Source organism: Lonchura striata, chromosome Z, assembly GCF_050655825.1.
Source record: "Lonchura striata isolate lonStrDom1 chromosome Z, ASM5065582v1, whole genome shotgun sequence".
Classification (NCBI taxonomy): domain Eukaryota; kingdom Metazoa; phylum Chordata; class Aves; order Passeriformes; family Estrildidae; genus Lonchura; species Lonchura striata.
In genome coordinates this window covers 30,215,001-30,235,205 of record NC_140740.1, presented here as the reverse complement: position 1 = coordinate 30,235,205, position 20,205 = coordinate 30,215,001, and the positions used below count along the sequence as shown (strand labels likewise).

Sequence of the window (20,205 nt, the reverse complement as noted above, 5' to 3'; positions counted from 1 at the left end):
AGTGAAACATGCTGCCTACACAGAGAATTGCTAACAAGATTCTTTCACAGCTTTCATGTCTCAGCCCTGCTTTTACAGAAAATAAATTCATGTTTGGTTTCAGTGGGTGTGCCGTTTGGCTCAGCCCAACAAGATAGATAAGACAAACATGCAACCAATTGAACACAGAATAATACAATTCGCACTGAGCAGAAACAACGGCCATGCTTATTAGCAAAATGGTGTCCCAGATTAACATTCACTTTCTTTATCTCAAGCTTCTTTTCTCTTAGTGGTTTATTGTTCAATACTCATAGGGAAGGGATGCTAAAAGCACAGTTTAAGTTAAGGCAAATGAGAAGAGAGGAGAGGAGAGGAGAGGAGAGGAGAGGAGAGGAGAGGAGAGGAGAGGAGAGGAGAGGAGAGGAGAGGAGAGGAGAGGAGAGGAGAGGAGAGGAGAGGAGAGGAGAGGAGAGGAGAGGAGAGGAGAGGAGAGGAGAGGAGAGGAGAGGAGAGGAGAGGAGAGGAGAGGAGAGGAGAGGAGAGGAGAGGAGAGGAGAGGAGAGGAGAGGAGAGGAGAGGAGAGGAGAGGAGAGGAGAAGAGAGGAGAAGAGAAGAGAAGAGAAGAGAAGAGAAGAGAAGAGAAGAGAAGAGAAGAGAAGAGAAGAGAAGAGAAGAGAAGAGAAGAGAAGAGAAGAGAAGGAGAAGAGATATTTCATGTTCTTCAAATATCTTTTTCCTCCTCTTCAAACAGAAGCGTAGATATTGCTGCAAGCCATTTAATAGTTTCTGGCAGTAATTCTACCACATCCCCCTGCTCATTTGAAGTATATTTTCTGTAGCTCAAAAGACTATTTAAATACTCTCTCATGTTTAAAGAGTTTCCAGAATTATCTGAAGTTTTTGTAAGATGCAGAAAAATAGACTGCAGCAGCTGTATGTTGTTACAGTGTTTAGAAATAAAATAAAGAAAATAGTAATTCAAGTAATTATTTTTAAAGCGGCTTAAAAAACAGATAAAAACGGGCTTGATCCATAAAGCAAAGGTAGCTTTAACTTTCAGTTGTCCAATTGATTTATTACTATTATTAATTTATTGAGAAATATTGTGCATTTATATAAGAAATTTTACCTCATATCAGTCCCATGTGAACTCAGGGGTTATTTAAAATAATTTCATTTGCATCTTCCTTGAGATATAACATCTTTCAGTCTTCATTTTCTTAACAATAGTCATTATGGATCCAGGGAGGATAAAAATGTGGATTTTGGAAGGTTTTTCATTTAGACATCCAAGAGTTACTTATGCATTAAGGACTCAAGCCCAGGTGTTCAAGTCTTAATAAAAAGGACTTGCAGAGGTTAGCATGTTCTGGGGTTTTGTTTATTTATTTCATTGGTTGGTTGTTTTTTTACTATAGAAAAATACACATGGAAAATGTTTTGTGTTTGGACTAACTTTACTCCCAGTCCTGCTGATTTCTTCAGGTCCCCGCAGGCTGATAAATCAGCAGAAGGACACAGCTGGCTGATCAAGATGCCTCTAGTTACACGCATTGATTTTAGGCTTCTTCTGGCTTTAAGCCTGTTTGTGTTGTGTCCCTACCTAGATCCATTTTGCCAGGTTACCATGGATTTGTATCTGGGGAAAACCTTTCTGAAATGTGGCATGTTTGTACTTGCACCCTGCAATTGCTTTCTTCTGACCTGAGTTCACAGCTTTGTCCACCACTTAACTTGCACATCAAGTAATGGATTAGCAAGCCCACAGGTGTTTTTAGGCAGAGTCTTGAGTAAAAAGTTGTTGGCATTGTGTGTAGAAGGAAGGCATTTTGTTAATAAAGAAAGCTCTTAGTTCTTCAGTCTCATCTGATCAGGTCTCACTTAAAAAAAAAAAAAAAAAAGAGCAAGATTTTCTTGTTTCAATGTGTCATGACTAAAATGTCAATAGACCTGATGGATGGTAAACCAAACTTTGCATTTGTTTATTTAGATCTCTGCTTTGTGCAGGTTCATAACTTCAGGTCTGAAGAAGTCAAGCCTGGGAGTCAGTTCCTCTCAGTACAAACCTCAGACTCACGCTGTCTGCCCCAAGACCATCTAAATATTCACTGAATAGCCTGGAAAGTAGGGAGGTTGGAGAGTGCACTGGATTTTGGGGACAGCAAACAACTGATGAAGAATGTGTTGTAGCACAAGACATCCTTCTGAGAGTGGTGCATCAACAGCCCTGGCTTTGTAGGCAACACACTGCCTACAGAGCTTAGGTCTTGCTGATTTAGACAAGGAAAAGTGCTTTCTGCAACAATGTGATGAAACCAGCTAGAATGAAACACAAGCACCACTGACTGACAAGGTGGCTCATGGTAACTAGTTAGGCTGATTCTGTTTTGAGAAGGTTTTTTGTGAAATTTTATAACAGACTCATGATGGAAACTCTGATCTCCCAAGAGTATACAGAGCATTTCCATCAACATCAACAGGTGAAACTGAGTGAAACAGAGTCAGGGTTGTAGACTTAGAAAACACTAGGACATCTTCAAATCACTGCCAGGATTCCCTGCTTAAAACTCCTTTGCAACTTTATCTTATACTGTGAAATATAAAAAAGATGGAACTTATTTCTGGAACCTACAGGTCTAAATGGAAAATTAAGGACAAGATGTCTCCCTTAACTGCAGGAAAAATTCTCACTTTTTATCAGTTCAAATGAAGTCCTTTCCTTGAACTGAATGCATCATACCTAATGTATATTCTCAGCCTTAACTCAGCAGGCAAAAGATGACAAGCTGTGTTGTCCTGCTTAAGGATATATCAGAGGAGAATAAGTAATAGAGAATTTATCTACTTCAACATTTGTGGTGTCTTTGAAGTGCTAATAATATTTGTAAAAGTTTATATGTCAGGTTAACGCTTGCTCTGTGAGCTTGCAAGAAGGATTGTAAGCAATGAATAATTTGCAGATTTATTTTTTTCCTCCATAGTAAAACTACTAAGATGGTCCCAGTTGAGGTGTCACTCTAACTTGACCACTTTTTTTTTTGACTGAGTATTCAGTCAAAGTATTTTAATAATGAGAAAGTTGTTTCTGACAGATGCTTCCAGTGAACTAAATTGAAGGTAAATTTATGGAGTCATATCAGTGCTTTTGTTATACGTAATCTCTCAAAATCATTATATTTGAAAAAAATAACATAAAGACTAAGTCAACAAGAAACCCAAAAATCTTGAAATTATGAGTGGATGCAGCTGTACTACCATACTACTCTTGCTAACTCCCAGCTTCCACCACAAGTGATGGGACAAACACAGATGTTTGAGTAATTTTTAAAGAAAAAATGGTTATAGGAGGCAAGGAAAGTAGCTGTAAAGGCAAAGCTGGGAAGTGGAAGATGTCTCAAAAGAGATTGATTAAGAAAATAGGTGTAGGTATATAGTCAGACTGGTACAGGGGGACAGCTGAAGTGCCAGAGGAGAGGAGGGCAGGATGAAAATGCTCTCTGCCTTACAAAACAGCAGTTTGCCATGGGATTACTCCTTTCTGATGAGCTGTCACTATCAAAAGTGTATAGGAAGCTTGGAGTGGAAAAAACAGATGGCACACAGGAGATGAAGCGACATCATTTGTCTCTCTGCCTGATTTCTCTACCCTTCACATTGATTTTTGTAGGTGGGAGAGGAAAAATGTCCGGATGTGTTTCTTCTCCATCCTCACATGTTTCTCCTTACCCTCAGAAATCTCACGAGACGCTAAGTTCTCTCACAAGCTATTGGTAAAGAAGGTTTCCTTCACTGCCAAGGATTTTGAGAGATTGATTTGAAGAAGTGGTTTTTTTTTTTTTTCTGTGGGGGAAAAATGGTTGACACATAGGAATGCAGAGATATACATTAAAAACAAAGACAGTAAGCAATTTAGTTGTACTAGAGCTTGGGCAAAGAGATAGAAGGAGGCTTTACAATTTTTGTCTTTCAAGGGAAGTTGCTAATGGGCTGTGTGATCTTCTTGCCAGGCCTGTGGTGGGTTGACATGTTTCAGCCATGAGGAAAGGGCATTGGCATCACCCGTTGCAGCTGGCTGGTCAGCTGCCTGGAAAAAGTTCATGGCTTTTGGCCAGTTTCCACTGAACTGGTAAAGCTGCCTTTAAAAATCCCTGCACCAGGCTCTTTTCAGGAAAATAGTTGGTAGACTTATTGGAGAAGAAAAAGGCTGGTGAACACAGGCATTAAAAGCCCTGAAAGTTAGATTTTGGTATGTTGTACTTTTCTAAAAAATTAGCAGCATGTGTTTTTTAAAAGAGAGGATTTGTGGGTGGGGAAGGGAAAGGATTTGTGGTGATTCTGGAAGCAGATAGCCTCCAGGTCTCTGCAAGATCCAAAATTCTTGCCAAGATGAGGAGGACTTGTCTTTGTACAGACAATCAGTACAGGGCTGATCTTTGCAATGCAGGAAGAGTAACATCGATGCAAGGATCATCATTTTAAGAAGTGACTGTGACACTGTGGCTGGAACTGCAGATGTGCCAGGAGCCATGTGAAGTTCAAAGTGTCTTTTCCAGCTCCTGACATGGATGCCTAGAGAGGGGAAACCTGCTGAGCAGGCCACTCCAGAGTGAGCTAGGAGTGTGTTATGCAGGCAGGATAGTACTAGGAGGCAGGACAGGATGTGTAGTGACTCGGCCTGTGTCATGACGAACGTGAGCAATTTGGTGTTTGTCACAGGTCTTAAAACTAAAACTGAGCATAAATAAAGAACCCTACTGCAAGTGAGCAGGATTTTTATAGTGATTTCTAGAAATGAAATCAAACATAAACTGCAAGGGAAATATTCTCTGACATATTCAAAGTTTGTGTACAGAACGTTTCAAATAAATGCTCTGTAAAAATTATTTAATTCTGCTGTGATTATGAACTTGCACAAACATGCTGTTTCACATTACTCTCTTAAATAAATTTGATTAGTAACAGCTGTGACTACATAAGTACCCCAAATTTTATTTTCTCAATAGAAAAGGGTTGAAGAAATCCTCAAATTATTGTAAATGAAGATTTTGTTGGTATTTTAAGCTAAGATATCCTCAACAGCAACCCAGCAATACTCTCCTTCTTGGAGAGGCTGCAATTAACTGCCATTAGTTTAGACAAATAGTCTTTCCAGTTCCTGGAGCACTCTGTGAGTATTAGCTCCTTTGTGTTGAGCAAGTACTAAAATCTAACCAAATAATAAATGGTGCTGCTCAGTGGCATGCTGTTTGACCCAGAAGCTGGCTGCTGAGTTATTCCCTTCTACTGCAGAGACTAGGTGCAGACAATCATCCCCTCCTACACACACAGGTATTGCATGTGTTTTCTGATGGTAGTGGTTTCTTACCACTTGTGACTGCGTTGGTTTAGACACTGTGTGATGCTCTGTGGTACAAGTCAGCATCCACACACTGTAGGCAAGGGCTGTCTTTCCCACCCATTCCTCCTGCACACGGAAAATGTTCCCAGCTGGTGGGGCAGGGATGTGCTCTGCCGCCTGTGCTCTGTGCTGCTGATCCATTGCTTGGGTGTCCCCCAAAGATGCCAAATCTCACTTCTCATCGCAGTGTGCTGCAGAGTTACACCTGCATTAGAAGACAACCAGCGCTGTTCTCAGCTCTGTCATGTACTGCTGTTGCTGCCAGCACTGGCTGGCTTTCTGCATGTGTGACTGCAACCTACTTCTCTGCAGTCCTTGATGTCAGCAAAGGCTGCAGGCAAACTCTCCAATACAGCTCTTCTGCTAATGAGCTGGTCTACTAATTAAATAGAAAGGAATATTTGGCAGTGCCTTTGATATTTATTCTCAGTATGGCCCTTTTGACTTGTTTAGGATTTCAGGGTGGTCTTGAGGGAAAAGATATGGTAAGCAATTGCTGAGTTTGTATTATTTTTTTATAAACATTGAAATAAAGTTTGTGAAATACTGTTTTGTTCTTCTAAGCCAGATAATGCAATATAATTAAAAAAAGAATAAAAAAGGGGGACAAAAGAAAAAAGTAAAGCTTAACCCAGACCACACTTACAATTCAGAAGAATTAAAAAAAAAAAAAAAAGTCATGTGGGAAGGGCCTTTTAAAATGTTTTTGTATGTGCTACATGTGCTCAGGATGTCCATGATAAATGACAGTCAGAAGTCAAATAGCATTTATTACACACTTTTGACCACCTTACATGTACTTCCTAGTTCTTCTTCTAGAATACTTTTGACCATTTCAGGATTTTTGAACAGCTTTAGGCAGATGGCATTTTCTTGCAAGGAGAAAAAGCACCAAACAAACAAACAGCCCATTCTGGGATTGAAAGTTGGACTTTTTACCCAGCAAATGAAGTGTCCCACCTGGATGTACATTTGACAAGGGTAAAACACATTTTTTTTTTGCTGAGGCAGGACATAGGTTTAAAGCTGAGATCCTCTGATCTGGTAGGGTGAGAGGCAGATGGCTGGACCCCCAGGTGATTTGTATCTACTCGATAGTTGCTTCCTATCAAGCATCAGTGCTCTGCAGTATGCAGAGACAGAGATTTCCATACCTCCAAGGAGAAACATGCTGTTAGCCTAATGGCCGTGTGACTTACAGAAGTACCAGAAGTATAGCCTTAATGTGTCTAAAAAAACCCCTAGACTGGGTTATTTTGAGGTTTAAAATTTTTAATTAGTTACAGATTTTTCCTTTCTTCCCCTCTTTATCCGCCTTTGTAAACAGAGGCAAGGTAGCTAAAGCACTAAATTTGTATATTCACAAAAATATGTAGAAAATGGCACAAAGCCATAAGACAGTTTAATTTTGTGAAATGATACAAGTATTCAGTAATGCTTCTGTTCTTGGAGGTCTGTTCTTGGTTGTTGCTAAAGATGGGATAGCAGGGTAGATGAACTGGTCAACATGGCCAGTATCCCCATTCCAGTGTTCTGATGGTTCACAGAGATTTGGACAAGTGTATTTGTCCACTGTTCAGATTTACTGGTGGAGTTCTGTATGCAGATTGAATGAAAAAAATTTACAATGTTACTACTCCTGCTCTTTGCTGGAAACAAGCAACAAAATAATGAAGGGAAATTTGAGGTTACCATCAGCTACGTTGGTGACACAGTAATTTCCATGGACTTTCCATACAGCTTTGTGACTCTGGCTGCCCATAGTATAATTCATGATGCTAATTTCAAGACTAAGAATTAATGGGCTGCCGGTCTAGCACGATCCCATAACACCTGAGACAGTAGATCCATTTGTAACCTTTTGTCAGTCCCAGTAAGTGTTGCAGAGTGTGTGGCAACCATCAGGCTTGATGGTGGATTTGCAGAAATCAGATGGAAGCTGGTGCTGCTTACGTTTGTGTCTTCCCTTTGAGAAAGTTTCAAATTTGGAAATTGGTATGAGGAATAAATTGTATTAAGGTTATGAAAATCTGAAGACATTAAAACTTGTTAAAAGTGTTGAAGGGTATGAGTTGTTTCATAGGATGAGCTTTCTACTTCTTGGTAGTTCATTAATATTCAGTGTGTATGAGGACTGATCTAGGCTTTGTAAAGTAAAATGGAAATGCGGCTAAATAATTTTTCTTTGTACGACTATGCAGAAGAGGAACGTGAGTTAATTGTCTGAGACCTATTTTCTACCTGTACTTGGGAAAACTGGACACACAGGGAAGGCACTGTGCCTACAGTTATTTTCATTCTGATTCATTCAGTGATCATGACTTGTTGCTGACCACTAAAAATATTGTCCAGTTTTTTCAAAACACACAAAAATATCTTTTTGTACATAGGGATATGAAGAGGTTCACTATTAATTGCTTGCTTTGTATTCTTAATGGAAATACTAGGGAGCTATAGGTTTTATTATTTTGCTTAATAGTAAAGGTTAATGCTGAAGAGAATGTCTTCCTGAGATGTATTTGATAATTTTTCCTCTCCTACAAATAAAGAGTTTTACTTTCTCTAGGGCTTTGGTCTTATGGTTTAGCTTCATTTGCATTTGTGGAGGCTTAACAGAGGTGTCATGACTTTCAGAACTGCTGAATATTCAAGAAGTCCTAATGGCACTGTAAGGTGCAGGCTGCTTTCGAAGGGCAGGGTACCCAGGGCAGGGCAGGGTGCGTACAAACCTGTACCTTTTGCTCACAAGAATAGGCAGCAACTTATCTTTTCTTTAAATGCAACTTTTCTTTATCTGCAACTTCCATTGATGCAAAATCCCCATGAACCGCTGGCATCAGGTAGAATCAACCTATCTGGATGCTGCCATCCCAACCTGCTCCACCCCTCGCTGAGGTCTGCTGGGTTGCACTGGACTCTGCCCTGGCCCAGAACAAGCCCACTTCTGTCTGCAAGAAGTGGTGTTTGGAAGGCTTATTTCTATCAGTGGTTTGATTTCCTTGACCTGGGTATCTGAGGAATAGTGATAAAATATGTCACAAAGTCTTTCCTAACAGTGCTGTTTTTCTGGAAATGGGAAGAGACATGGTGTTACTAAGCTTTCCTGATCAGATATTCAACTGATGAAATAGGGAAGTTTGCAACATGTTTCTGAGGGACCAAAGAGTTCTCTTATTCCTGAAAAAATCATTTAATATCTTGGTTTTAGAAGCCAGAGCATCAGAGAAAATACCCCATTTTATATAGCCTTGTGATAAAAAATTACAGGGTTTAGCAACACTGGCACACAGGAAAACTTTTCTTTAAAGATATAACTATACATTGCATTATTTGGCAAGTAATCTTCTAGTGACTTTTATCTTCAAAAAAGTGTATGTCTTTGTCAACTGCCTCTTAAAACAAAAGCTGTGGTGAATAAAGAAACAAAGTCTTTATAAACTTTGTTGTTACTGTTCACTCATCCTCAGGTATGTCAGTGTAAAAAAGGAGACATTCCCTCTGAGCAGACTATGTTAAACTAATAGTGTGCCTTCAGACTACCTGCCTGTTTTTTTGCAAGTCAATAATTGAATGTAAGTCATATTTTAAACAGCTTTATCCATATACTTGGAGACTGGAAAACAAGATCAGTGTAGAGTCCATCCTGTATCTAGTTATTAAAGCAGATTGTTGAAAAATGCAAGCAGACATCTGCTTTGCATATTTAAATGAAAAATAAAACAAGAAAAAAGCATCTAAATTTCTAGGGGTCTTGTAGTGAGTCTGTACTTCTGAGAAGAAATTCTTAGAATGACTTTAAAAATTCAGGAGTGCTAGGGCAGAACTAGAGGAAAACTGGGAACACCACGTTCTCATGAAATTATTTTTTTGCCACTCCCATAGAATATGAGACCAGCAACATTGCAGATAGATTTTTGGAATTTTTACAAGAAATTTGTGATCAGCAGTCAGACTGTCACTGGGAAAAGAAATATCATCTGGAAGTTACACTTTAAAAAAAGCTAAAAAGAAATTTCAGGACTTGTATCTTATAAACAACTTTATTGTGTTTGAAAGTAGGAAGCAAAGCTACTGAATAAGGGCTGACTGAGGGAAAAAATACAGCAAGTGAACAGACTGAGGGTCGTTTCACAGTCACCAGAACAGTAACACACAAAAGTAAACTGCTGAAAAGCTTGGAATTGGTATAGTAGATTTGTCTGGTGAATGAATTTGCAGCAGCCCCCTGCCCACAGCAGCAAGGTGCTCCTGTAGTACAAGCTGACAAGAGGTAGCATTTTTGTCCTGCTACATGTAGGCGTTGGAGTGCAGATATAGGAGGAGGAGCATCATCAAAGGCCAGTGTGCAGGGTCTTACCAGTAGTTGGTTGCTGATTTTGTGCAGAACCTTTATGGTTCTGTCAGCACAAGGCTCTGCCAGAGTCAAAAAACTGCTTTTCAGAGTCTTGTAATACACATACTCCCTTGTTTGATATAGGCACAGTTGTTTTACCTTAAATATGAAGCTTACACAAAGCCGTGCTTGTTGGTCCTTTGGAATATTTCAGGAAACAAGCTCATTGGCTTGAGTATTTCTGTAGAGAAGTTGAGAAGGAATACAAACATAGGTATTTTCTGGTAATGTTCAGAAATTAATCAGATTTATGGATGTTAGGGATATTAAGATTTTGCTCATGTTTTCAACAGCAAGATATAGTCTCTAGGTAAAGTGGATACATTCATATGATGCTAAATATTATTTCTGTTCCTTACAAGATCAAATATTTGATAATTACTTGTCATTGAAAAAAGCTTACCTCTTCAATTCATGTAGAAACCATTTTTGCAGCCAACCATTGTAGTATATGAACAGTTTTGAAATAAAGTCAGTTAGTAGGAATTAATTTCCTATTGGAATTCACCATGGTTAGAAGGTATTATTCAGTGCAGCCTCACATAGCTAATTTCCAGTGCTCTGAAACTCCTTCCTCAGAAAAGTAACAATGCTGTAATTTTCAAGGTTTGAAAGGAACAGGGGAAGCTAAAGAGCCTGTCTGCAGACCTCTATAGCAGAAAGTTCCCATTGCCCATAATAGATTCTAAGATTCCCGAGAGTGGCAGAAACCCACAGGAACCTGGCACGTGGCATGATGACCCCTTAGAGCAGACCTTGGTTATGAAAGCCTGGCTCGGGGATGTGCTGTGGAGAGGTGTGTGAAAAGAGTGTTACAGCCTGGGGCAGGCTGTACTATTCCTGGAAATCGGTAGGACACAAAGAGGCATTGTCACAGCCTCTCTCCCTGCTTTATTTCCCATACACTGGTGGTTTGGGAAGCAATAGTGAAGGACACAACCTGGCAGCTCTTTGCCAACATCAGACAGTTCGCTTTCTGAAAATAATCTCTTGCAGCACAGCTGCAGAAATCTGTGTCTAGTTTACCCTCAGAGCCCAGATGACAACACTGAAAGGGCCTGCACCAACAAACCTCTATGAGCTGGGCAAAAAAGTGCTGTTGATGATTTGTAGTTCAAAATCAGAAATAGTTCTTCATTGTGAAACAAGAAGGGATAAGGAGATATTTCTTAGCTTTGTTTTCTTTTTCAACTCTTTTTAATTTTAGAACACATTTTTTATTTTTGTTACTCATTCCAAGTCATACTAAACTGCTAGACTGAATTTGGAAACTAATTACAGTAGACTTCAGCATTTTTGCATGCCTTATGGAGTATAACACCTGCACTCCACAGGACTGAATTCTCTGCTGGTAGGTCTGGAGCCGTCTTCTATCAGAGTAAATAGAGATCCAGACATGACTGGCTGGACATGGTGGAAACAGTTACCCCACATCAGGCAGTTGTTTGTACTGGCTGTAGCCTTATCAGAGAATTTCACAAGTTACTTGAGAGAAGAAACGTTTATTTATTCAGTGAGGTCTTGTAGTATACAGTAGAAAAATCACAAAAATTTTTTCTTAAAGGAGCAAGAGAAACAAACAACTTGTGTGCCCAGGTGTCACACGGGTAGCTGGAAAGGAATTAGTGGTACTTGCAAACTTCTGCTGTCAGGACTGAGATGGGAAGTGGATTTGTGTGTGAAGGAATGGTTCATTGTGTGTCAGAGTTCTGTTCTCTTACCTCTCAGCTAAATTTTAAAAATAACAGGAACAAGGGAGGAGAAATATCCTGTGCTATTACTTGAAATGCTTTTGCTTCTTTCATTGTTTCCTGTAGTAATGCGCAGGATATCCAGCTGATTAGTCACAGCAGTCTATGTGATCTTCGCATCCACAGGAACCTTCTAGGATGTAATCTCTTCCTGAATCTGCAGAATAAACCTTTACAGTTTACCAGCAATGCATATGCAAGTTTTGGAGAAACTGAATACAAATTGTCAGAGGATGAGGATCTCATTGGTTAGGATGGAGTCTCACCATTATTTTGCCAAACAGACAACTTTCTCTTATTTTCCCTATGTCTTATATTCTTATATCTCCACTTCTGTGTGTCACCATGTGCTTTTTCTCCAGGACATAGGTAAGACTCATTATTTACAACTAGGTTTTAATTAAAGTGCCTTGACCCCTGCATGATTATCTTATTCTGAAGGAGTCTTACCACAGCTTAACTCTACATGCTTTGGAAGATTAGTATGTTTTAAGAATTACCATTGAATTTGCATTCTGCTTCAATTGCCTTGACTTTTCTCAGTATCTCAGTACAAGGTCCTAATATTTACTGCTGTACAACCAAATCTTTCTTTATCTAAACGTTTCATATTTCCAGCCTTATCCTTCCCCCTCTGTAATTTCAACTGCCTTTCTCTCTGTGTCTTAAATTCAGTGGTGCCTTCTTCTCCTCCTCTTTTTTGCGTAATTTCTGACTCTTTACCTCTTGATTATTTGCCCTTGCCTTCTAGTATGCGATAATATCTTAACAGGTCTGATCTTAAGGCCCTTTGAGAACCTGAAGAATGAGGAAAACCTGAGCCCCCGAGTTTAAGAGATAGCTTTAGGAGAAGAAGAGAATTTATTTGCTGATCCCTACATTATATTAATAAACATACTTTCCTTGAAAATAATAAGCTCAGCACGGAAATGAAGCATTATTTATGCAAATATGAATAAGATATAGATGGGGTTCGGGATTTCAGCTGGAGTTCCAGTTGCAGCTTGTTCTTAATTTTTCCCAACACCAGCTACTACCACTAAACCAAAAATTTACTGTTACATTGAAGGAAAAGACTTCTGTTCATTTTTCTGTATCATTGAAAATATTTTGATAATTAATCTGCTATTATGAAAATAATCATCACTAGCAGAACTGTTTTGGTAGTTAAATGGTTTTTAATAATGCCTATTCTTGCAGCAACAGAAAATGCCAGCTATGGTGTGTGCTTGGAAATGAGTGTCAGAGGAACAAGTCATCTCTAGATCTGGCTACACGATTAGCTGCAAAGCTTGCATCTTTTTCAGCTTTTGTTTAGGTTATGAACTTAGTGTACAAAATAGGCAGAAATATCCACCAGCATATCCTCATCTAAAAAGAATGGGTGCTTTTCTGTTCTCCATCTTAAAGAAAAATGGGTGCTTTCCTGTTGGCGTCAGTATGAGTGTGAGTCTCACAGCAAGACACCAATGCTTGTTCTTGTGAGGTCAGTGGAAAAACTCTCACTAACTGCGATTTTGTTCCAGGTTCTTGGCAGACTGTTCTGAATGTGCAGATTTATCCTGGGGGTGAAACAGCAGGGGTGCCCTTCATTACTCCCTGTCTGTGCTCTCAGACCTCTCAACTGGCAGCAGACAGAACTGCCTGTGATGCAGATCCATCTCTTCTTGCTCACATCTGGATCAAGGCTGCCTTCTCCCCTGCTCTGAAAGCTGGGATTCAGAAGTACCAGTGCTCACATCAGCTGTGTACATCTAAGAGCAATATGTACTATTTCCTGTTTGGAAAGCCTGTAGTTATTTAAACATTTCTATATTAACTCTGGTATGTATATACCTGCAGTTTATTCTGTTGATTTTAATGATGGACAAACATGGAAGCAGAGATGGAGGTAACTCTTGGACTGAAATCAAATTCTCAAAAGGGAAGGAGAAATGGAGGATGAGAAAAATGAAGTTTGATGACCTTTGATGTCCCAGGTTCAACTTGCAAGTGAATCCCAGAAACAGTCCAGCTGGAATCCAGTCAGGAAAGAATATTTTTCTTCAGTGGGAAGAATCTAATGTGCAATTTTACTGCAGAGGAGAATTTAAACAGAGTTCCTACAGTTTCACTACTGCAAGCATGGTATCCTTTGCTGGGACTTGTGGGCTGCTCTATTTTTGGTAAACTAAATCTTGAAGACCTTCGTTCTGTTCTGCAGAAAGGATCACCATGTCAGTGAAGGCTGAGGTTATTCTTTGAGTCTCTGGGCCACCAAAAGCAGGTAGCATTTGTCTGCATCCTACCAGAGCAGGGTTTGTTACACATTTTTGAATTGTCTCTTTGAGACTGCAGGGATTTTATGAAACCTGGAAAACTGAAATAACTCCTGAAATAAGAGAGCACCAATTTTGTAATTGGGGTTGCAACAATAAGAAAACCATGCCCCTCCAACCCTGAAAAAAAAAAAAGTGAACAATGTGTGACACAGCTACACAGGAGAATTCCCATGTCAATAATTCAGTCTTCTTTATGGCTTACAGAATTTAGAGCTTTTCTTGTCCTAGATATCCAGCCACATGTAAGATAGCAGCACTTGCACTACAATTACTAGAGTTCAAACTTGTAATGACAATGATTTGTTAAGTGCTGGAAGACAAAAGTTATTATGTGAGTGGATTATCATTTTCAGTATATAATAATTAACCCTTTACTGTGTCCATAGCAATATCTTTTCTGGTAGTTACTTCAACAATATTTTAGTATATATAGTTGTATATCTGTGTTGCATGATTTTTGTGATCATACTATATGATCACACAAATGATTATTGAGATCATAGTAGCTGTCAAATGAAATCTCTCTACAATTGCTCCTTTTCTTCTCAAAATGGACCCCTCCTCTTTGTAAGACTAATAGAAAAGGACTGCATTGTCTGGTTTCACTTCCAACAAGTTAATGATTTTTAAACTCAGTTAATTTCAGTTAATTAGTTGTTTGCTTCACCAGGACCGGTATGTAATTCAAGCTTTCCTTTACTGCTGTATTTTTCTCACTACAGCCTCCACCTGCACCTGCCCCTACCCCCATATCTCTGCAAGGGATATTCAGCCTTCAGTCCTTATGGCACAAATGCAATTGTTGACCTTCAAGCACTTTGTCATCTTTTAGAGAGTGCTGTAAAGAGTTTTTGCAGCAGAGATGAGGGAACTGAGTTTTTATGTTACTGTCAGTATGGCATATTCCAATTCCTGTAGTTTACACTCAGAACTTTGACACTGACTCAACTTTGCTAGTAGAAATATACTTGCAAAGTGGTTTTTGGCCTCAATTTAGAGGCAGAGTACTAAACTGTAGCCCAAGGTCTAAGAGAAATTAAAATTAAGCAGACAAAATGTAGAATTGTGCCAACTAGGAGAAGGGAGGATTCCCAAGGCACAATAACGTTATCATACTTTTGCCTGGCATCCTTTATTTGATTATCTTGAAGTACATTGCAGGAATTAATGGGAGCTCATAACTTCCTTGTGAAGCAGGTACTACATTGAAATACTGATTTGCAAATATATAAAGAGAGGTCTTGTGCAATCCTGGAATTCTCAGTGAAGTCATAAATATTCTTAAGTGAGATTGGGAAGGGAGAGCCAAAGATGAGCTTATGTACTGGCAGCTGGACTGGTGGCTACCAGTGAATCTCCCATATATTGCTCAACCTTAACTCAGCACATCTCTCTGGCACCTGTCTCCTGGGTAAAAGCTGGCTTTGAATGTTAAGAGGAGAATGTTAAAAAACTCTCTTCCCACCACCCAGAAAAACCCCTTCACAAAACAAAACAAACAAACCAAACCAAACCAAACCAAACCAAACCAAACCAAACCAAACCACCAATCAAACAGCTACAACAAAAAAAAACCAACCAAACAAAAAACTTTTGAAACTTTAGAGACCTGGTATCTCTTTTTGATGAGCCATTCCACTTCTGTTCTGCTTTTTTCTTCTGATACTTTATTTTGTTCTGCTTCCTGTTCCTCAAGGGCAGTTCTAATTAGTCAGCAGTGGCTTATCTGTCTACTAACACAGGGTTCAGCAATCTTAAGGGAATTTCACCTATCAGTTATTTGGTTATGATTTATTCTTTAGGGAGAAAAAAATTTGGAACAGATAAAAATCACACCTTTCCCAACCTTTAAAAAATAAGCTGCAAGAGATCAGTTGGTGACAGCTCTGCATCTCCGCTGTTTGTCCTATTGGGGAGCACTGATAAGGGGAAGACACCTCACTTAGCACCCCATCATGAAAATCAGGCTTGAGTTACACTGCATGATCTAAATGCATGATCCTTGCATGCCAAAATACATACCTTTCAATTTACATGAAAACAGTTTCTGCCTCGGTATTTAGGACATAACACAGCTTCTAGTGCAGGCTTGGCTTTCAGAATAGAGCACATTCTTTTCTATCATGCGTGTTAATGCATTGTCCTTCTTCCTTCTCCTAATAGCCCATGAGATTTGAACTTGGAGTCAGCAAAGTAGGGGCTTTGTGAAGCACAAAAGAACACCAGGTTTTTATCACACCATGCCTGTAAAAAGAGCTGTTCAACCATTCAGTTGCTGCTCCTATTGTGCAGCTGTTATTCTGCTGCTGAGAACATCTTGCTGTCTACGCTGAAGTAGTACCTGCAGGAAACACTGACACACTGAGCTTTTCAGGAGAAGCTGGGTTTGGGGATCTGCCAGGTCCCTGTGTGGAGAGCTGAGGTATTTTCTCTGCCTGTACCTTTCCCATTACAATGAACATAAATATATAACAAATTTTTGTCTACTCACCAATATCTGTTCTGCGATTTTTGCATTATGACTCTTTTCCCAACATGATGAAGGTCCATGTTTCTTGGCTTTCAAAACCACCTCTTCAAAGCTGGCAGTTAGGCTGTGATGAGCCGTGTGCTGTCTGGCTCACTGGCAGGGTGTGTGGGTCTCTTACACAATGGCCCTTTCTTGTCTGAGCTGGTGGCCAGTATCTGATCGGCGTCATTTATTTAAAGTCAGACAAGCTGGGTGCTAGTGGAGAGGGTGTTCTGTTTGCTTATGAGTTACTGGAAATTAAACTGTTTCAAATTAAGCACAAACAACTGTGTCAGGACAGGGTCAAGCAATTGTCTGAAATCTTCAAGAGAGGGGGTCAGAGGGCACAACCTCATCCATTCTCCATCCCTAAATTTCTCTCTGTGCAACTAAGGGTATAATTCTCACTGTAGTTCAGAGCTAAAATTCTTCTTAGTAATTTTTGCAGAAGTCTATTTTTAGCCTGACATCCTAAAGAAACAAGGCTTATGTGATCACATCTGTATAAGTGGTTGTAATATCCCAGTAACTTGTGAATTTTTGAGTTGACTTAGCTCAACCTGCAAGATAGTAATTTTCCAAGGCCTCTCCTGAAATCAGACAAGCAGGTGAAAGAGTGGTTTCAGTGAGCAAAGGGAGTGTGGCTAACTGGCTTTTTAAAGACATAAGCATCAGGGCACAAATTCTGAACAGCCAGACTTCAAGTGTTTCCAGTGCTTGTTTAGCAGTAGCATTTCCATATAAATAAACAGAACGTTCCCACTCTAGGGTTGTGTGAGGCTGAATTTGGTATGTTGAATTTCACACTGCCCAACACATCCTATAACATAAACTCACAGCCTAGCTAGTGCAGAATATTAATTTCGTAAGGTCTGACTTGCTGGCTACACTCCCATTGACTCTATTAAATTAGATGACAGTTTTGTCTGCCTATGCTTTTCAGGATCCAGATCCACAGTTTGGGTATTTTTAACAGTTTGAAGGTATAAGGGTGTACAGCTCCTGATCTTTGCCATGTGGAATACTAACTATTGTGCCTTGTGTTGGAGATACAACCCCATTAGAATATGATACAATTTTAAAAATATGCATGGAAATTAATGAATGACTGCATGCAAGCAAGGAATGAAATTAATAACAGGATGGCTGGCTGTTAAGTGACATGCCACTATCAAAAGATGTAAATGTGCTTGCTTAAATATCTGTGCTTTGTTTGTTGGTTTGGGTTTTTTGGGAGTCAAGGGAGTTACTTTGGTTTTGAGAATAAAAATTTTGAATTTTCTGTACTTCCAGATGGATATTTTTTACTCTTTTTACAGACTCTGTTGACACCTAAACTGAACTCTCATTTTAAAAATTAACTTCATATTTTTATCACTCTGCAGCACTGTAGAAAATATTTTAAACCCTTGAAAGTACAATTTCAGGCTGTAAAATGGAGCATTTTCAGTCCCCTTCTCAGTTGGAACTGATTTTATGTCTGAGATTGCCAAATTCAAATCCGATACAAATTGCAACAGCTGAGTTATAATTTTTAAATCAACCCTGAAGATGAGGGTTTTATAATTTCATGGGAAGCATGTTTCTTTGCAGCTGTATGAAAATAGAGCTCTCTTCCAGTTAGGTCCATCTACCCTTTTCTCATGAGGCAGGTTAGGTACATACTGTGTTGGGCTCTCTGTATATATCCAGTGTCTCTCTTATTTCTTGTGAGTTCCCTCCACTCTGCCTTGTCCTTCTCCCCCACTTCTGTCCTTCTTGTTTAGTTCTTCTATTGGACCTTGAGGCTTATTGTACCTTGAGAATTATTTTCTTCTTCCTTGTGGGCCATTTGTCAGTCTACTCCAAGGAAACTGCTGACTGAGAAATAAGATATTACTCTGCAGGAGGATGTTTTCCTGTGTTTTTATAACAAGTGTCAGTGCTACAGGCAACAGACAGGGTTAGTATATAAATCAAGGCACACATGGATATGCACAGGGAGCTGGGCCCAGACACCAAATCATTCATCTCTGAAGCATAAGGACAGTTCTTATGCATAGACAAAAATCCCTTGGCTCAGTCTCCAGCCTTTTCAGTGTAGATCTCACAAGAGTAATATTGTTGTTTGGTGGAAGACGACATCTTCTCACCCATGACCTAAATACTACTTTCCCTTTCCTTTGCAATTAAATTGCATCTCTGAGACAAATACAGTGATTACAGACTTTGAATATTAGATAAGCTGGACTCAAAAGTGCATTTAAGAATGTTTTTAATGTATTTAGATGGCTTGTGATCAGTGAAATGCAGATAGAAACGCTGAGGAGTTGTCTTTTTTCCTGTAGTGAGACACAGAACACAAACCATGAACCAGGTACTCATACCTGTAGTCTTTCTCTGAGCCAACTGCTGGGAGGGCAGTATCGCTCCCTCCTGTGCTAAATGCCATCAGTCTATACAGAGGAGACTTCCTTCTGTCTTTTTAACTCTCTGAATACTTTTAAGAGCTTGAAAAATAAAAATATTACACACCTGAGCGACCAAATTTCCAAGCACAGACTACAAATGAAAAGGAGTGTGATACACAACAATGACCTTAACAAGGTGTTTTCTTATTTCTTTTATTCCTTCCATCCGGCTGTTGTCCTTTTCTTACTTCCATTTGCTTAGGAATCCTCTGAATCTTCTTTTTTTCTCCCTTTGCCAATAATTTCATTCCTTCATTTCTAGAGCTCCCTTTACAGACACATGCATGAGGTCCTTTTGACTCACAGTCTTTTTATAGCTGTATTAATTTTGAAGGACACTTCTCATCTTCATATGTTTTGCTTTCTCCCACTTGCCAATCATTTATCTACTTTCATGCCCAGATGCCATAACGGCTGTTCCTCTTAACCTGCTTCACCTGCCTGAACTTCCAGCTCTCAGTTCTCTCAGTCTTTGTTCTCTTCCTCTCAGTACCTGTACTCAGATCCACTTCCTTTTTTCCCCCACTTTCCTCGTGCTCTTCTCCATTCCTTTTCTGGGTTCTTCCATCCACCATGTGTAAATAGAACTGTACTTTCAGCCACTTCTATTCTTCAGTGTGGGGAATCTCTGTAAAATCTGAGAGTAGGATTTCATCTCAAGTGTAAAATATGGTTTCGATGTTGTTGTAGTGATTTGTGCCTCATTCTCACTCACACTGGGCCCGCTCCTTGTGTTTGGCTAGGAGTCGTACAAATCCCTGGCACTGAAGATATAGGGTATTATTTCTTCCACCATTGGATGTTTCTGGATCAGGATTGCCTTTAAGGCATTATAACATGAGAAAATACTAGGGCAGCAACCACACAGCAGCGGGGTGTGAGGACATGCAGCCAGCATTAGCACAAAGGGGTTTTGGGACACTACATCATCCTTTCGCATTTACATAATGTGTTCAAGTACATTCCAAGCCCTCTGTGTCAGTCTTCACAGTCAGTTTCCTCAGGGCCTAAAACTCAGCTCCTGTAGGAGCACAGCTTGAATGTTATCTCTCACTGTACCTATCAGTTGATACTACACTGGCTCTCACAAATGCCGTAATATCTACTTCTGCAACTGCTCCCCATAGTGAAGTCAATGGGATTTCTACAGGCAGAATGAATGCCAAACTTCACTACTTTAGACTGTAAAAGCTTCCCAGGAGTAAGGAGCACATCTCTCTGTGTCTGTACAGTGCCAAGCACACAGCTGGTGCTCAATGAATAATATATGTATGGGCTTGATAGGAGTGACTGTTCATCTAGTGCAGCAGAGGTAAAGCATTTTTTTGTAGCAAGAGGCAATGAATTATCCTTTTTACTAGTCTATTTTATAATTTAGGCTTTAAGTGGTGAAAGTATATT

At 39.5% G+C, this 20,205-nt stretch overlaps 1 protein-coding gene across 7 annotated transcripts in view; it reads left to right on the top strand.

Annotated features, from left to right (window-relative positions):
- SEMA6A (semaphorin 6A) overlaps window positions 1-20,205 on the top strand; it is a 118,722-nt gene that overhangs the window by 13,319 nt on the left and 85,198 nt on the right. The window contains exon 2 of one of the 7 annotated variants that reach the window (XM_085566613.1): window positions 13,051-13,790. The exons of the other annotated variants lie outside the window; for them this stretch is intronic. The gene's annotated coding sequence lies outside the window, so the exon portion shown is untranslated. The remainder of the gene's footprint in view (window positions 1-13,050; window positions 13,791-20,205) is intronic. 7 annotated transcript variants of the gene reach the window in all.